This window comes from Rhinopithecus roxellana, chromosome 13, assembly GCF_007565055.1.
Source record: "Rhinopithecus roxellana isolate Shanxi Qingling chromosome 13, ASM756505v1, whole genome shotgun sequence".
Taxonomy (NCBI): Eukaryota; Metazoa; Chordata; class Mammalia; order Primates; family Cercopithecidae; genus Rhinopithecus; species Rhinopithecus roxellana.
The window spans coordinates 85,555,817-85,572,702 of record NC_044561.1 but is presented as its reverse complement, the minus strand read 5'-3'; the positions used below and the strand labels follow the sequence as shown (position 1 = coordinate 85,572,702).

The 16,886-nt window shown below is 47.0% G+C and overlaps 1 protein-coding gene across 2 annotated transcripts in view; it reads left to right on the top strand.

The window, feature by feature from the left end:
* The window catches only part of BANF2 (barrier to autointegration factor 2), a 37,298-nt gene that overhangs the window by 5,693 nt on the left and 14,719 nt on the right, over positions 1 to 16,886 (top strand). Inside the window, exon 2 of one of the 2 annotated variants that reach the window (XM_010381479.1) lies at positions 16,703 to 16,851. The exons of the other annotated variant lie outside the window; for it this stretch is intronic. The gene's annotated coding sequence lies outside the window, so the exon portion shown is untranslated. The remainder of the gene's footprint in view (positions 1 to 16,702; positions 16,852 to 16,886) is intronic. 2 annotated transcript variants of the gene reach the window in all.

The window sequence follows — 16,886 nt, the reverse complement described above, 5'->3', positions numbered from 1 at the left end:
AAGGCCAAGAAGGGAAAGTGATTTGGGCAAGGTTATGCAACCAGTTCATCCTGGGATTACCCCAGATGCTGTGCTGAGACATACCTCATGCTCTGCAGAAGCATCTCTTTGTACCTCAGAGTAGCCCTGTCTTCCTGGTTGTACTCCTGCTGCCTGGAGTGTGTGTGTTTTCCTTTCTCCCACATATCCCTGCATAAGGGTTTGTGGGCTTCTACAGCACTGCTCCTGCCAGGGCCCATGGGCACCCAGAGTGCCCAACCCCTGCCTGGGACATGGCCCTCACTGCTGCATGCCTGAGGGAACTACTGAGAGGCACAGAAAACCACATGGGTCTGTACTTAGGAAAACACAGCCACCCAACTGGCAAGGTGACGGCATTGATGAGGTTGAAGGGGCTTGAAGGTTGGCCAAATCCGGAGAGTCAGCACAGACAGACACCAAGAGTGCCAGGCTGAAGGGTGGAGGGAAAGGAAGGTTCCTAGAGCCAAGCACACACTTTAAATGTAGGGAGAGATTGTCGGTCAGGGCTGGGGTGTGCTGACGTGAGAGCGACTGTTATAGCAACATTACCTTTGAGACCCTCATTCAACTGGGCACTTCATATGAGCTCATTCTAAGCCACTCAGTGACCCGGGCTGGGGATTATCATGACCCATATAGATCAAGAAGAGAAAAGTAGCTGTTGGTTAGTTGGCTGAACTCATGAGTATGAGCTAAACACGAAGGATTCAAGCTCTGGCTCTTCTCCCCGCCAAGTACATGATCTTGGACATGTTACTAAACTGTCTGAGCCTCCATTTCCTTGTCTGGCAAATGGGACTCAGATACGTTCCCACATCATAGCTTTGTTTTCAGGATTAAATAAGATGTCTGTGAATTAGCAAGACACATAGCGCATCCGTGGTAGGATATCCTTAAGTGATGGCAGGAATGGAGAAGTAGGAACAGATCCACCAAGTAAAGGGTAAAGCCAAGATCAAACACAGGTCCAGCCAGCTGTGGTTCCTTCTGCCTCTTCACTGCCACTAAGAGAGGGGGAGCATTCAATGAGCAGATGGCAGTGGCTCCGAGTGCAGATCAGTGCAAAGGGCTTTCTCATCTTCTCTGCAAAGAAGGAGGGATGGCATATGTGTATCTTGGTCATTTCCAGGTGACTCTATCCAAAGTCCATGCAGGAAAGTGGATGCTGTGAGCAGGATGGAATATACATATCCAAACCTCTAGAGCAGAGCCAGGGCCAGGCATGACTTGATCAACATCTAAATGCCACCAACACCCAAGGGCCATGCAGAGGAAAGAGACCAGGGACCACATCTTGGCACTTTCAGATGGGTTTGCAAGCACTGGAAATCAAAGCTTCACCAGGGATGCTTTAAGGATGAAAATCCCAGCCGGGCATGGTGGCTCACGCCTGCAATCCCAGCACTTTGTTTGGGAGGCCAAGGCGGGTGGATCACAAGGTCAGGGGATAGAGACCATCCTGGCCAACATGGTGAAACCCCGTCTCTACTAAAAAAAATACAAAAAATTAGTCAGGCATGGTGGTGGGCACCTGTAGTCCCAGCTACTTGGGAGGCTGAGGCAGGAGAATGGCGTGAACCTGGGAGGTGGAACTTGCAGTAAGCTGAGAGCACACCACTGCACTCCAGGCTGGGCAACAGAGCAAGACTCTCTCTCTCAAAAAAAAAAGAGAAAATCCCAGCAGGGATTTAAGGGAAGATGCTGGAAGCTGGGAGTAGCATGTGGCCCCTGAGTAGGAAGATGGAAGTACAGCAGAGGCAAGAATAGCAGTCCATGTTTGTAGATGTTTTTCACAGGGAAGGTCAGAACACGTCCCAGGGAAACCACGTCCAAGATTCAAGATGAGAACCACCTGACTCTCTCTCTCTCTCTCTCTCTCTCTCTCTATATATATATATATATATATATTTTTTTTTTTTTTTTTTTTTGAGATGGAGTTTTGCTCTTATTGCCCAGGCTGGAGTGCAATGGCATGATCTTGGCTCACTGCCACATCCACCTCCTGGGTTCAAGTGATTCTCCTGCCTCAGCTTCTGGAGTAGATAGGATTACAGGCATGTGCCACCATACCTGGCTACTTTCTTTGTATTTAGTAGAGATGAAGTTTCACCATGTTGGCCAGGCTGGTCTCGAACTTCTGACCTCAGATGATCCACCCACCTTGGCCTCCCAAAGTGTTGAGATTACAGGCATGAGCCACTGCACCCGGCCCGAGTCAAGATTGTTTTCTAAGAATCAAAACTTGACTACAGGCTGGACATGGTATCTCACGCCTGTAATCCTAGCACTTTGGGAGGCCGAGGCAGGTGGATCACTTGAAGTCAGGAGTTTGAGACCAGCTTGGCCAACATGGTGAAACCCTGTCTCTACTAAAAATACAAAATAAAAGCAAAAAAAAAAAAAAAAAAAAAAAAAAAAAAAAAGCCAGGTGTTGCAGTGCGTGCCTGTAATCCCAGCTACTTGAGAGATTGAGACAGAAGTATCACTTGAACCCAGGATGCAGAGGTTGTGGTGAGCTGAGATCATGCCACTGCACTCCACCCTGGACGACAAAGTGATATGTCTGAAAAAAACAAAAACGAACAGAAAAAAACCTGAGATCCCTGATCCACAAAAGCCTGAAATATGATGTCAAATTGTACTTATATGTGCAAGGGAACATTTTTCTTGAAGGAAGGTGCATAGCAGGAGAGGCAAACTGTGGCATGGCTTTGTTTTGTTAGGTCCACATAGCATTATGAATATTTGAATGATTTCCCAACATTTAAAAATTGGGTACTAGTACGTAAAAATCTAAATGTCGGGCTCCTCTTGAAAAGACTCACAAGATCCAGTCACATGGGACCCACATTCCAGAAATGGTGGCCTCCTTTAGATGGGGTGTGTGGGACCACAGTCAGCTACACAGTCCATAGCACTTTTGTGACCTCCCCAGTGGATGTCCAATGTTGGTCCTCATTTGCCAGCACCCTTGCACTGTTTTCTTCACTGCTTTGTTTTTTTAATTTGCCTAGTCCCTCTGGCTTTTTCATTTGCAACCCATGATTTGAACTTCTAATAGATGCTCAAAGGTGGCTGATTTTAAGAAGATCATTGAAACTGAGATCTTTCTTCCAGCTTAAACTCTTTCCCCACAATCCAGTGTTGAAACCGGCTCTTAGTAGAGGCAGAATACCACCCTTCCCAGGCCCAGAAACACAGATTCTTTTCCTCCTAAGGAATGTATGTATGCTGTTTGTCCAAGGGCATGTCTACAAATGGCAAGCTCATCTTCTGATGTTATAAAACACCAAAAGCTATTTAGAAATTACTGAAACTCCTATCTATAATCTCTGCAAGATACTGCTTAGGTGATAATGCAATCAATGAAAGCAACAACAATCTGGGAAACCCTTTCTTTATAACCTGTAGAATTTGGCTTTGAATGGAGACAAATCAGACAGAACTCTTGCTCAGACCCCTTTTCCGAAAGCCTAGCTTTCTTTTGAAAGGGTCTTAAGTAGGTCTTTTCATTTGGGAAGATCAGGCAAGTCACTTAGAGCCGATTTCTGAACTGAGACTCAGAGATGCACATATTCACACCTGCGTATCCGGAGATATGTGGACCTGGAGGGCTGGAGGAACTTAGCTGCCTTGGTCCTTAGGAGGCTCCAGAACCACCATGCTGAGGCCCAGCAGGCAAGGGCAGGACACACAAAATGTGAGAGCAGAGGAATGAAGGAAAATTAAATCTTGGGCGAGGCATTCTGTCCAGCAAAGAACGGGAGGTAAATACATGGCATGTGGGCCTTCATTATCCTATGAGTAGAATGAAAGCAATGTTAAAACACTGCACCACTGCACAGCTCCACCTGTACACAAGATGCCCCTTTGTTTCGGGGCAGCCAACAGCTGCATCCCCTTTTTATATTTGCACCCAAGCAGAGGAAGTCAGTCCAAAGCTAGAAGGAGAGAAAATGATTGCCCAGAAGCTCAATGGAAGCCTTGATTAATACCTCAGTGGTTGAGAACACAGATATTAGGCTGAAGCCCACTCGGTTTGAGGCCTGGCAATGCCATAGGTCAGTTAATTTATCTTATCTGTGAAATGGGATAATCATAGAACCTATCTCATCTCAAGGGCAGGTGTGTGGATGAAATGAGATGATCTTGGTGCGGAGCTTAGCACGGTGCCTTGGTAAGCCTGGATAAGCATGAGCTGCTCTCTTAGGTGGGTTTCCCAGTTGCTGACCTGATAATCTAACTGCAGTGCAAGTAGTTGATATGGAAAGGGTTCCTGGTCCCATGAGGAAGGGAGTGAGGATGTGAGACCGGAAAGGGAAGGTGGTCTTGAGCAGTTACTGCCATGAGCACTGGGGGCTCCCTCCCACTGGGGATGTCTGGATATCACCTAATGTGGGCCAGGCCCCAGAGCTGTGCCACCTGAGGGGTGTGGGGCTGGATACTTACCCACCTACTCACATCCTGGCCGAGGGCTGCTCCCAGGGTGTCTTGTCCCCAGCCCTGCCCACTTGCAGGGCGAAGAGCCCCCCATGGAAACTGTGAGCCCTGGAGGGACATGGGCAGGGCAGGGACAGCATCTGCTAAAACTGTCCTTGTTTTTCTGACTCCTGTCCTGGAGAGGGAAGACCTGGGCTTTGGAACCACCCAGACCTCAGCCTGTAGCTTATCACCACCTTTTACTAGATAGGTGGCCCCCTTTGCCTCTTTGGGCCTCCATTTTCACATCTCTTAAAATAGGACCAATTCTCTAATGTTGCAGAACTCTTTTTGAGGACTCTGTGTGACAATGGCCATACAGAGGCAGGCATGTAGTAGGTGCTCGGTTACCGTGAGCCCCCTTACTCGCCAGCTCAGTTCGGTTCCATTTCTCCCGCTTGCCTGTGATCCTTACTCTGTTTCTAGTCCCGGGGTAAGCCCAGGCCGGCACCAGACCTTCTTTCCATGTGAGCAGGGACAAGCTGACATCGAGACTAGTGCTTGCCTCCCAGGTGACTTCTGAGTGACAGGCTGCTGCAGTGATCTCCCAAGCTGGGTATTATCATCCTGTTTCTCCCTTAGCTTTGAGTCTCAACAGTCTGTGGCTTTCATCAGATCCAGAGTGGGTAGAATAACCGGCCGGCCTAACGGCGGCTGAGCCAGGAGTGAAATCCCCGCAGAAAGAACTTCGGACCCTTGCAGCTTCCCTGGCAGCCCAGGGCTGGGTGTGTGGGCAGATCTGGGGGCTTCTGCTGAGTCAGACTATGTGGGAGTTTTGTGGCGGGGGCAGGGGTGCCGCCAGATGAAATCAGGATGCCCAGTGAAATTTACATTTCAGATAAACAAGAAAAAACCCCTTCTGTATAAGTACAGTCTGGGAAATACTTGGGCCATACTTATACTAAAAAGTTATGTAGTGTTTATCTGAAATTCAAATTTCACTGGGCATCTGACATTTTTATGACCGAAATCTGGCAACACTACTCTGGTGGGAACGGAGAACAAACCTCCTGGGAGGTCTGGGTTAGAGATCAGCACAGCAACCCTCCTGCAGGCAAAGGCCAGTGTGGAGCCACTGCCTGCCCCCAGATGGCCTTCCCCGGCATCCCCTCCAGGGCCTATAAAGCCCTCATGAGAGTCACTTTTGCCTGAAGACATTGTTGAACTACACAGTGGAGTCAGTTATAGATTCACTCTCACTACACTTGCCCGTCTAAAGAAAATACGATTCTTTATTCTTAGGCACCTCCACACAATGTGGTAAGAACAGAGTAGCTGCAAATTGTGTATGTGTGGGGTGGGGTTCCCTGGAAGCAGAGCCTGAGACCTGGGTTCCGGTGCCCCTGATCTGGTGAAGGAAGCAGGACGGGGCAGGGAAGGAGCTGAGAGGTGTGGACCAGGGGCACTCAGCTTCTGCCTGATCCCCTGGGGGGCTCTGGAGCCAGAATGGTACCAGGGAGTTGGCTCCATCTTGAGACAAGGGAGTTAGGGTTTTGTGCTTCTGCATCCGCAGGCCATTAGCTGCCCTCAGGCAGGGGGCTGGGCCTTGCAACCTCCCAGGTGTCTCCAGGTGTAGCAGCTTCCACAGCAGAGGTGACAGTCCAGAGAAAGCCACGACCACACATTGAGGATCCCCGCAACACTGGTAGCAGCGGGGCGCACCAACTGGTCCAGGAGACCTGGGCATGGCACCGACGGCACCTACTAGGCTCTGTCTCCTTGTAATGTAATAGTCAGATTCTCTCCAGGCTGTGTTAAAGAGTCCCTGTTGGGAGGCGCAGTCTCCTTAGGGACTGCTCTGCCCCTCCTCTGTCCTTCCTAAAGAGTGATGGCTGCCAGGTGTGTGTGGAGACAGGTGCTGACTGTGTCTTCAAGGCAGTGGGGAGAGGGGACTTTGATTACCTGTGAGATCTGCAGGATGATGGCCTGAGCCTGTGGCAGTGTGACTGCTGGAATCTGCTCCCTGCTGTGGAGGGGTTACCAGCCCCTTTTTGTCTTTTAGGGCTATCTTAGTTTCCTCTGCTGCAGCCTGTGGCCTGGTCATTTGCCCATGGTTGTATGGTCCCCATGCATGGGACTTCTTCATCCTGACTCCAGGCTTCAATTCACCCCTCAGGCCTTAAAGCATCTTCTGCCCTATCATGCCCTGAACTTCTTGCTGCAAAAAGCCAAGGGCACTGGCTCAAGCTTATCTTCCCAGCCACTGTTTACTGCTGCTACACTGCTGCCCAAGACACTTCAGAAGTGACCATTGTTGTCATCTCCTGCCAAGTCCCGGAAGGCAAGCCACCAAGTCCCATGCACCATTCCCACAGCCCGACAACCTTCCCAACTCTACCCACTGGAATCTAAAGAGTCTGCCCACTTCTGGATGTTTGTTCAGGTAGGGAAGTTCAAGCCCCATGCCTATGAACATTCATCTTTCTTTTCTCTTTCACCTTCCCTGGGAGGGTAGTGTGGATAATGAGGTGAGCCTTCTTCCTCTTTCTAGAATCCGTGGGGCGGAGAAGGTAGATTCTCCCTTCATCTCTTCTGGGGAAACTCCTTCTCCCTCAAGCCAACATTGCTTTCCCCTTCTCTGTGGGGTTATAATGGCAGAGAAAGATGGGATCAAAATGCTCTGCTCATAAGGGGGTATACATTGAGAGGTTTAGAAACATGTTAGAGTGCCCCTATGTTTATAGCAGCATTAGTCACAATGGCCAGAAGGTGGAAGTAACCCAGGTTCCCATGATGGATGAATGGAGGAGCAAAATGTGCTGTATACGGTGGAATGTTGTTTAGTCTTAGAAAGAGGAAAAATCTTGGCTAGGCACAGTAGCTCATGCCTGTAATCCTAGTATTTTGGGAGATCAAGGAGGGAGGATTGCTTGAGGCCAGGAGATCAAGACTAGCCTGGGCAACTTAGGGAGACCCACAACCTCTACAAAAAAATTTAAAAATTAGCTGAGCATGGTGGTGCACATCTGTAGTCCCAGCTACTCAGGAGGCTGAGGCGGGAAGATGGAGGATCACTTAACCCCAGAGTTTAAGGCTGCAGTGAGCTATGATTGCACTCCAGCCTGGTGATGGAGCAAGACTCCATCTTATAAAGAAAGATTGAGAGAGAGAGAGAGAGAGAGAGAGAGAGAGAGAGAGAGAGAGAGAGAGAGAGAGATCCTGTTGCATGGATGCACCTTGAGGACATCAAGCTGAGTAAAATAGGCCAGTCACCAAAAGACAACTCCTGTGTGATTCCACTTCCATGAGGCATCTAGAGTAGTCAGCTTCATAAAGACAGAAAGTAGAATGGTGTTTGTCAGGGGCTAGGAGGAGGGGGAAATGGGGAGTTGTTGTGTATTAGGTATGAGAATGTTCTGAAGATTAGCACAACATGAATACATTGAACACTACTGCACTGTGCACTTAAAGATGACTAAGATAGTCTGGGCGTAGTGGCTCATGCCTGTAATCCCAGCACTTTGGAAGGCAGAGGCAGGAGGATCACTTGAGGCCAGGAGTTTGAGACCAGCCTGGGCAACATAGCAAGACCTCATCTTTACTGAAATATTAAAAAATTACCTGGGTGTGGTGGCTCGTGCCTGTAGTCCCAGCTACTCACGAGGCTGAAACGAGAGGATTGCTTGAATCCAGGAGTTCGAGACTGCAGTGAGCTATAATCAGGCCACTGTACTCCAGCCTGGGTGATAGAGTGAGACTCCATCTCAAAAATAAAAAAATAAAAAATAAATAATAAATAATATAAAATAAATAAATAAATAAATCTTAAGATGGTAAGAATTTAAGTTGTGTATTTTACCACAATTAAGAACAAAAAGTGGTCTGGGTGCAGTGACTCATGCCTGTAATCCCAACACTTTGGGAGGCTAAGTCAGGCAGATCACCTGTTGTCAGGAGTTCAAGACCAGCCTGGACAACATGGTGAAAACCCATCTCTACCAAAAATACAAAAATTAGCCGGGCATGGTGGCAGGTGCCTATAATCCCAGCTACTTGGGAGGCTTAGGTACAAGAGGCAGAGATTTTAGTGAGCCAAGATTGTACCACTGCATTCCAGCAGCCTGGGTGACAGAGTGAGACTCTGTCAAAAGAAAAAAAAAAAAAAAAGAAAGAAAGAAAAAGAATAAAAGGTGAAAAAAATACATCTGTTACAAATGTAGATATTTCATCCATGGAAGGTGAACTAATATGCTTATCCATTCTTTATATGACTTATTTTATTTCCTCAGCTTCTGATCCTTTGCAGCTAACAGGGCCCCAAAGGGAAGGGAATATTGTCATGAAGGAAAAATGCTACCAGAAACAGTCCTAGCTAGAACCACTATCAGACAAGCATGTCCAGCCTAGATGGAATTTTATAGACAAGAGACAATGCTATTCACAAAGGTTAGGGAGACAGAATCATGGGACAAGAAAGGTGGAAGTTGGACAAGCTGGGAGACAAGCTGGCTTCTTCATGGATCCTTGCAGTTTGCCTTGGCTGCAGGCACAGTCATCTTAGCACACATCCATAAAACCTTACTTAGAATTGCTGGGGCCAGAAGTTCTAGGGAACTCAAAAAAAAAATTTTTTTTTAAATGTGCAATGTGATGCCTCTTTTGTATATTACAGAACATTCCTAGTGGAGCCTGGCTCAGCACCCTGTAAACCCATTAATATTCCTGTGGTGGAGTGTATAAATATTCACACTAACTGGGATAATAAAGACTATAAATAGCCTCATGTCAGTTCAGGCCAGCGTTCGCTGCCAAGTGAGTCTCCCCGCCCTATGCCCCCAAAAAGAATTTCTGGATTTCAGAGCATTTGGGATATGAAAATGGTAGCTTAGGGATTGTGGACCTGTATGAATTTTATACCATCTAGAGACTGTAAAAGAACAGAGACAAAATGTAGGAAGGAACCAGAAGGATGAGGTCAGTGAATTCAACGCTGATCTTATAAATAAGAAGTGGAGGTGACTGGCCCAAGATCGCTCTGCTGGACATTGGTGGAGCTAAGGTCAGACAAGGATCTCCTACTGCACTTCAGGCCAGCTCCTCCAGCAGGAGTTAACAGGAACCTCCAGACCCAGAGTCCATGAAGCTGAGCCACCCCCTCCGTCCTAGTTCCCTGAAAAAGTGAGCCCTGCCTTTGGGAATGCCTCCTTATGGCTAGTACACCATGTGTGGTGTGCCCTGCCGTGGGCTGGTTCTGTTTTCTCTGGGAGTGGTATCTGCAGAAGACATTGTCCTGAGGGTTCATACACTTAGCTCAAGGCCTTGCATACAGATGGCACTCAGTGAATGTCTGAGGAACTGTTGAATGTATTTGGTTATTCATCACCTGTAGACCCATCAAGATAAGGATGTATAATCAAAGGGCCATATGTAAGACAACCAACAAAGGAGCAGAGAAAGAAAAGATCTTGTTTCCCACTGCAGAATCGGAGCTAACGGCAAGGAAGGCAAATATTGTTTTATTTTTGAACAACGAGCATTAATGGTCTTTGGAAAGTGGTTTGTTTCATTCCTGATACCTAAGCCATGGGCCTGACCCCGCCCCATCCCTCTGGGTGGAATGGGGAAGCCTTTGTGCCCAGCACAGTGCTCGGTACACAAAGGGTGCGCCCAGAACACTTGTTGGATGAGTGAGTGAGTGATGAGTATTAGGGGTCATTAGTTAGAACTCTGTTATAAAAGGCACAATCCTAACTTAAACTGAGGTAAGCAAAAATGCCTATTTTGTGTATTTTGCTTGACATAATTGAAAAGTCCAAGGGTAGGCGCCTTCAGGCATGTCTAAATCCAGGCCTGCAAATGATTATTGGGGAATCTGTCTCTTCCCTTCTCTCAGAGCTGCTTTCCTCCACACGGGCTTCTTTCTCAGCTGAGCTCTCCACAGGTGTGGCAACCATGGCCACAGCAGGCTCAGGCCAAGCAGCCCTCACAGAAAGTGACTCATGGCCCAAGAAAGTGAGGGGTGGTCACTTGCCCACCCCAGGATACTGTGGTGAGCATAGTACACCCTGAAAAGTAGTTCCTGAGTGGATTGTACAAAATGGAGCCCTGTGGAAGCTCTTGAGGCCATGAGCTTCCCTCCAAAATGGGGGGCATTTCTCCCTCCAATGTATGAGTGCAGCCTGACAGGGTCTCCTCAGACCTTTAACAGCCTAGGTGGGAGAGGGCTCCTCAGAGTCCAACCTTCAGTGTTATAGGAAGGTTACCCCTGTTCTTTTCTTTTCTTTTTCTTTTTCTTCTTCTTCTTCTTTTTTTTTTTTTTTTTTTTTTTTTTTTTTTTTGAGACAGGGTCTCCCTCTTATGCCCAGGCTGGAGTGCAGTGGTGAGACCATGGCTCACTGCAGCCTCTACCTCCCCAGGCCCAGGCAATTCTCCCACCTCAGCTGCCCAAGTAGCTGGGACCACAGGTGTGTGCCACCATGCCTGGCTAATTTTTGTAATTTTCGTAAAGACGAGGTTGTGGCATGTTGCCCAGGTTCACCCATCTTTCCTTTCTATTTTTGTTTTTTTAAAGAAAGAGACAGGTCAGCCGCAGTGGCTCACACCTGTAATCCCGGCACTTTGGGAGGCCGAGGAGGGTGGATCACTGGAGCTCAGGAGGTCAACACCAGCCTGGCCAACATGGTGAAACCCTGTCTCTACCAAAAATTAGCCAGGTGGGGTGGTGTGCATCTGTGGTCCCAGCTACTCGAGAAGCTGAGGCAGGAGAATCTCTTGAGCCCAGGAGGCAGATGTTGCAGTGAGCCAAGATTGCGCCTCTGCACTTTAGCCAGAGCAACAGAGCAAGACCCCGTCTCAAAAAAAAAAAAAAAAAAAAAAGAAAAGAAAAAAAAGAAAGAAAAAAAAAAAAAGAAAAAGAGAGACGGGGTCTTGCTCGGTTGCCCAGGCTGGTCTTGAACTCCTGGGCTCAAGTGATGATCCTCCTGCCTTGGCCTCCCAAATTGTTGGGATTACAGGAGTGAGTGACAGCACCAGGCCAGCCACCCTCATTTTCATTCTTTCTCAGGTCATTTGAAGGGAGAACACTAGTCATTTGAAGGGAGAAACTGCAACTCTGGGGAGTGTGGGTAGAGGTACAGGGAGCCAGGAAGCAGCATTGACAGATAGTATTCCTTCAGATTCTGAGGGGTGAGCATCTGGGCTCCTTTGGGCTTTACTCCATCAGTGCAGAGGTCCCTTTGTCCTCTCACTGCAGACTGAAGGCACAGCAGGCCTCCAAGGAACAACCCTGGGGTCATTCTTACCCTCATGCTCTCCCTGCCGCTTGGTGCTACAAGACTGGAGTGTTCCCAGGGCATAGGGGTAGATGCTCTGTTTTCCTATGAATCTGCTTGGTTTGGGAGATACTTATATTCTCCATATCTTTGAGGTGTTAACTATGTAATAAAGTAGCTTTTAATAAAGGATGTCAGTACTTTGAATATATAAATCTACGTTTTAAAATAAAAGTAGAAACAGAAAATGAAGGCACTGAGCAAAAGAAGCAAATTTAACTACAAAGTGAAAGAGCTGTTCATCTAGGCTAGTTTCCCTATACCGTCATTAGGGTTAGCTCAGAGCTTCCTAGTAGCCCAAGTAAAAAGGGAAATAAGATCTTTACAAATTATTTTTTATCATAAAGGTAGAAATATACCAATTTTGAAAGGCATGCTTTATTCTTGGTATTAAGTTCCAAAAGAAATATGTCATGTGGGATAATTTATAAAACAAAATGTGAGTAGCAACAGTCTCAACCATGTTCCCACAGGTGCAGATTCCCCTGCCCAACCCCTGTAATACACCTTGTGACTACCCTCTATAATAGGTGAGGGAAAAAAGCTAATTTTAAGTATTAACATCCCACTTTCCTAGGGTAGGCAATACCATATGTGTCTAAATATAAAGCAAACATGGAAAATAAGATAATCTCACAGTTTCTGCGATCACAGAATATTTGTGATCACCTCCTTATGAAGACCTGTCACACAGCTTTTAAAAATAACCTTAAAGGATGTCAAACATTTGCAACTGGGAGATCATTCCTTTGGGAACTGAGATTAAATTCTACTGATTCCTTTATTCCTTTTTTAAAAAGGTGACTCTCTAAGCATCTAAAACCAGAATTGACTGTGGTCATTCCCTGCCATTGTGTTCTCCCCAAACAGGACTTTGTGGTTCAAAATGCAGTAGGGTCATTGACAGAACACCCTGTAATACAAGAATTTTTACAGGGCAGGATTATGTTGAGGCATCTGCTTAGTTCTGTTGTATGATGGCCAAGTGCTTAAGCTGTCCATAATGCACCCAACCCTGCAGCTCACCCAGGGTTACAAGAGGGATGCCTTAGAAGAGGGGTGCTCCCCTGGAAGACGGAGAGCTAGTGTGCTTTGCCAGGTGCATGGTTGTTGTTGTTGTTTTGTTTTGTTTTGTTTTTGAGATGGAGTTTCACTCTTGTCACCCAGGCTGGAGTGCAATGGCTTGATCTTGGCTCACTGCAACCTCCACCTCCCGGGTTCAAGTGAGTCTCCCATCTCAGCCTCTCAAGTAGCTGGAAGTACGGGTGTCTGCCACCACACCCAGCTAATTTTCTTTTGTAGTTTTAGTAGAGACGAGATTTCACCATGTTGGCCAGGCTGATCTTGAACTCCTGACCTCAGGTGATCCACCTCAGCCTCCCAAAGTGCTGGGATTATAGGCGTGAGCCACCACACTCGGCCCAGGTGCATTGTCTTGAACAGGTTATTTACTTTCCTGGGCCTTGGTTTTCTTATGGGAGAAATGAGCGGTTTAGGCTAGATTAGAGAAGGATTTTGGGGAGCACAAGGGGGGCATGGGGATGACATCATATATTGGGGGGCTCTAGTGCCCTCTTCTCATTCCCAAGTCAACAGAGAGTAATTCTGCTTTGATCTATTTTATATCAAGGAATTCCAGGTAAAATTTCCTTTGAAGTAAAGATCTTTTTTTTTAATTAAAAAAAAAAAAAAAGAGGAGCAGCTTGTTATTGAGGTCTGTCTGCTCTGAAGTTCTCTGACTTCAAAGCCATTGGGGTCATAGTTGTCTTCCTATTGATGGCTAATGAGGACATGATGCGCCTGGTGATTTGGGGGTAGATGCAGCCTGGGAGCTGCGAGTGTGCGCCATATGGCAGCACAGACGCTGCAGATCCCACCACTAAGGCCCATTTAGCTGGAACCCCATCATCCCAGCAACTCTGCTTGGAATTTTATCAGATAGAAGCAAAGGACAAGACATGGTCCTCCAATTTTGCAACATACTTGAGTCACTTGGGGAGTTTTTAAAACTTCTGATGTACAGGGCATACCCTATGCTAATGAAATCAAACTCTGGACGGTGGGATCCAAGCATCAGTAATTTGTAACTCTCCCCATGTGAGGCCTAATGTGCTGTCAAGTTTAAGAATAAGTGCCACTGGTACAGTTGCTTGGAAAACAGTATGGCAATTCCTCGAAAAATTAAAAATAGAATTACCATATGATCCAGCAATTTCACTTCTGGATATATACCCAAAAGAATTGAATGCAGGTTCTCAAAGAGATATTTGTGCACCCATGTTCATAGCAGTATTATCCACAATAGCCATAAGGTGGGAGCAATGCAAACATCTATCAATAGATGAAGAATAAACAAAATGTGTTGTGTACATACAATAGAATATAGTTCAGCCTTAAAAAGGCAGGACATTCCGAGACATGCTGCAGCATGGATGAACCTTGAGAACATTATGCTAAGTGAAATAAGCCAGACACAAAAGGACAGATATTATATAATTCCACTTAAATTTTTTTTTCTTTTCAGATTATCTGCAGGGCAAGTCCTACACAGTTCCACTTATATGTAAGTTCCACTTATATGAGGTATCTAGAGTAGTCATTTTAACAGAAACAGAAAGTAGAATAGTGGTTGCCAGGGGTTGCAGGGAGAGATGGAGACTTGCTGTTCAATGGGTATGGAGTTTCAATTTTGCAAGTTGAAGAGAGTTCTGGAGATTGGTTGCACAACAATGTGAATGCACTTAACATTACTGAACCGTGCACTTAAAAATAATTGAAATGGGACATTTTATGTTAGATATATTTTACCACAATTAATGCAATAACATACAAAGAGTAAGTGGCATCATGAATGTCTTGCCGGTGAAAGTGAGGTCTGTGGGCAGCAGCGTCACCTCTCGTGGGAGCTGGTTACACACACAGTATCTGACGCCTGTCCCAGACCTGCTGTCAGCACCTGCATTTTTAAACAAAAAACCCCCAGGTGGTGCGTGCACTCACTCAACTTTGAGAAGTGCTAGAGTTGTCATGAACCAAATATTAGAGCAGGGTTTAGAAGATCAGAAGATGTAGCAGACATTGTTGTTTGCCTACCCAGCATTCATTCCCTCCCTCCCTCCCTCCCTCCCTCCCTCCCTCCCTCCCTCCTTCCTTCCTTCCTTCCTTCCTTCCTTCCTTCCTTCCTTCCTTCCTTCCTTCCTACAGAAACTGACATTCTCTGAGTAGCCTCATGTTTCAGAGGGGGCTCACCTCATCCGCCTCCATAGCAGTCCCACTCCCCTGACCAGTGGCTGCTTTACAGGTGGGCATGTTGCCTGGTTCTGGCCAATGAAACTAAAGGAAGTTCCACTGGAGAGTTTCTGGGAGAGGTTGCCTCCCCTTGAGGACGCCCAAGAAGAAAAGGCCTCTCCTTCCTTTGGAAGTTTTTTTTTTTTTTGAGATGGAGTCTCACTCTGTTGTCCAGGCTGGAGTGCAGTGGCGTGATCTTGGCTCACTGCAACCTCCACCTCCCAGGTTCAAGTGATTCTCCTGCCTCAGCCTCCCGAGTAGTTGGGATTACAGGCGCATGCCACTACACCTGGCTAATTTTTGTGTTTTTAGTAGAGGTGAGGTTTCACCATGTTGGCCAGGCTGGTCTCCAACTCCTGATCTCAAGTGATGTGCCTGCCTCAGCCTCCCAAAGTGCTGAGATTACAGGCGTGAGCCACCACGCCCAGCCTCTTTGGAAGTTTGCACATTGGAATGGGACCCAAGCAAATTCTGGAGGCATCTTGGGACCTTGGGAGCAGCTATCCTGGCCCTTGTTCACACAGAGTTATTGACTGATAAGATCCTGGGTCCACCTCATCAAAGGATTTCTTGTTATATGAGATTAGAAATGTATTTATTGTTTCAGACCACATGAGGCAGGATTTTTCATTACTTGTAGCCCAGGGTTTCTTTCTTTTTTGTGTGTGTGTGTGTATTTTTTAGTAGAGACGGGGTTTCACCGTGTTAGCCAGGATGGTCTCGATCTCCTGACCTCGTGACCCACCCGTCTCGGCCTCCCAAAGTGCTGGGATTACAGGCTTGAGCCACCGTGCCCGGCCCCCCAGGGTTTCTTAACCTGTATGCTATTGACACCTAGAGCCAGATAATTCTTTGTTGTGGGGTGGTTGTGTGCATGGCAGGATGCCATGCCCTGGCCTCTGCCCCCTAGAGCCAATAGTCCTTCCCCCCTCCCAGGTGTGACAACTCGAGTGTCTCTGGACATTACCAGTGTTTCCTGGGGATGGGGGCCAATGGCCCCCAGTTGAGCACCACTGTTGCAGCCAAAGGAGTGGTAAAGAATGTGAAGACCTTTTCATTCTGATCTCCGACGTTGCTGGAGAACCCCAGGAAGGCAAAAATCACTGCCTATGTCCCTGCCCCAGAGGTGTTGCAAGGATCAAAGTGAGATCAGGTGTGTGAGAAAAGCAAACACACACAAGGTGTTACTAACCATTACCCGTCTTTGATGCTGCTGATGCATTGATAGCAATGTTGTAGTTTCCATTTATTCTTAGATTTCATAGGCAGAGATGTTTAACTTAACAGATGGCCAGCATGGATAGTGAATGGAATTTTCCCTCAGCAAAGGCAGAGCAGCTCATGAGACTTTCAGGCTTTTCCTTGCTTAGAAATTCTGGATTCTCACCCAACTCATCAATCCCAATTCTCAATCCCCAGTTCATCATCCCATAAAGCCATGGGTGCTGAGGCGTTCTCCTGTTAACACCTGCGTTAAACACCATCTTGTACTTACGAAACATTATTTTCACAGATGAAGAGACAGATTCCTATTTAGCCGCTGAAGAGAGGTCGACGCCCTCGGCTCACACATCTGTGGATTTAAGACCCACAGAGTCAGGGGACCCTGAACAACCTCTCATGTGTTTTGCTCCACTTCCTAGAATCTGCTGACACATCAAGGCCACTTTTCTTAGGAGCCCCCTGACTACCAAAATCAGTGCCTTTGGATTCATCTCTTCTGGGAGAGTTCAGTGTCTTCTGAAGTGTTACAAAACATACTTTGGGGCAAGGAGCTCGACTTTATAGAAAGGTCTGGAGGAGAATGGGGAGGGTGGGGACAGGAGA